We start from the raw sequence: 2,072 nt of genomic DNA on the forward strand, positions 1-2,072 counted from the left end.
TATGTCTCTGTGATTCACTACACAGCCTCACCAAAACACAAAGTTTTGCTTTCTGCTATAAGGAAGCAGACTAGTTGCAGAAATATGAGACCAACGGGCAAATCAATTCTAACCAAATTCCGTTGATTTCTCCAGTTTAGTTCCTGAGGTTTTAAGGGCAAACTCCAAGCAGATAGGACCCTCTGGAATATATATATACTCATTTAAAGTAATGGGAGATAAGAGAGTAATACTTTGGGCCCAGTGAAGTTAGTGGCAGAGTTCCAGTAGCTTTCACTGAAGCCTTTAGGTAAAATCCCAACACAGTTTGTAGACTGTTCTTCATTAGACAACTTTATTTATCTGTATCTTCCTATAAGAACATGCACCTCATGGATTAGTTAGTATATATTATTTATCCTTAAAATTTCTAGGACATTAATGCCAAATAATAATGTTCCTTCAGCATGTTTTAGGAACACAACCTTAACCCCTGTTAAACACATCTGTTATTGTAGCTGCATGTCTCATTAATGCACATTCTCCCCCATATTATTCCTATAAGTGAGGAAATGAGATGTAGAATGGCCAGGAACTGTTTATTTTTAAGATAATGTTTAATTGCCTTTAACTTCATATTCTCTGTGTGTAAGCCCATATCGAATTTCCAATGTATTCATAATCCAAGACGAATGGTGATGATTGTGGTGCTTTTTCTGTTTTAGAAAGCAGGTTCAAAGCTCTGCTTGGCCACATTTCTTATGGGACCTGGGGATTTAGAACCTAAGGAGAATTTAGGCCAAAATGTTCAGTGGAAAAATCTGTCACTCATTAACATAGGGGAAGTTTGGGTGAAATGGGAATGAGACATTTTCTGTGTAAACCAGCTTCAAATACCATGATTAGAACATTGAAGTATTTGCTGAATGGAAAGTCATTATCTTTTAGGGCTTTCCAAGAAAGTATTCTCTAGAAAGCAAAACCAGATTATATTAGCAGCTGTTGCAGTCATGTAGTTTTTGCTCTGTCCTGTTTTATACTTTATTTCCTGGCTTAGGCTGCTGAAAAGTGTCCCACTATTACAGGATTTTTTGGTCTGTATTATCCTTTCTATGTCATTGCTCTTCTAAATTTGTAAATCCTTAAGTCTTGTGATGAGGGTGGGTGGTCTGAACTAAAAGAATAGCCATTGCTCCAGGCAAAAAAACTGCGTTGTGGAGGAGAACCTTTCCTCATGTCAAGAATAGGACCTTTGCGCTGGCAAAGCAGATTGCATATTTCTTTAAAGCTTTCTTGTTACTTCACTAAGAAGTTGGGTCCCTGAATTGTTCAGATCTCCTCAGTCTTACATGTCAAGACCTAGAAGATGAAAAGTCAAAATGTGCCCAGCTTCTGTTCTGACATGGTCTTCTTTGAAATACTGCTTTGTGTAATCTGATCTGGCATCTCATCTGTCAAAATCTAAATTTTTCAGATCAAAATCTAAATTCCAAAAAAAAATTAAGGATTCTGCCCTCCTGAAGCCTCAATTCTGAAATTAGACTTTCAAGGAGGAGCTACATGTCAGTTTTCCCCTGCTGCAAATTGGCCTTGTGGTTATTGTATCAATTGGATATAAATATATATATTTATGTATATCTATATATATATACAGGAAGAGAGAGAGATATCTCCAAGTTGCCTTGCTATTACATCAATTTTCTGTGTCCATGGGAAAAGTGTGCTAACTGTACCACTGCACAGAAAGTTCCACAGATGCTTCACAAAGCCTTCTGTTATGTCAGAAAGCTCTTTCCCATCACTTCTAACTGCAGATGTACAGTGGAGGCCTAGAGATGTAACCTAAAGCTGCCAAAGAAGAAAGCAGAGGCATATGCCTGCTTCCTACCCAAGTTTCACATCTGTGTAGTTCTGCAAGCTGAGCTATACACAATACAATAGAAAAATGTGCCTGAAAGTCCAATAATCATTCAATTCAAGAACCTTGGAAGTCCTGTCCCTGTTCCCTTGCCAGCCTGAGGTGATCAGTATTGGGCTGAGGGTGTCAGTGGGAGGTAGCGAGCTGGTAAAATACTGGGAAGTACACAGCCCCA

The sequence above is a fragment of the Molothrus aeneus genome, chromosome 3, assembly GCF_037042795.1.
Source record: "Molothrus aeneus isolate 106 chromosome 3, BPBGC_Maene_1.0, whole genome shotgun sequence".
NCBI classification, from domain to species: domain Eukaryota; kingdom Metazoa; phylum Chordata; class Aves; order Passeriformes; family Icteridae; genus Molothrus; species Molothrus aeneus.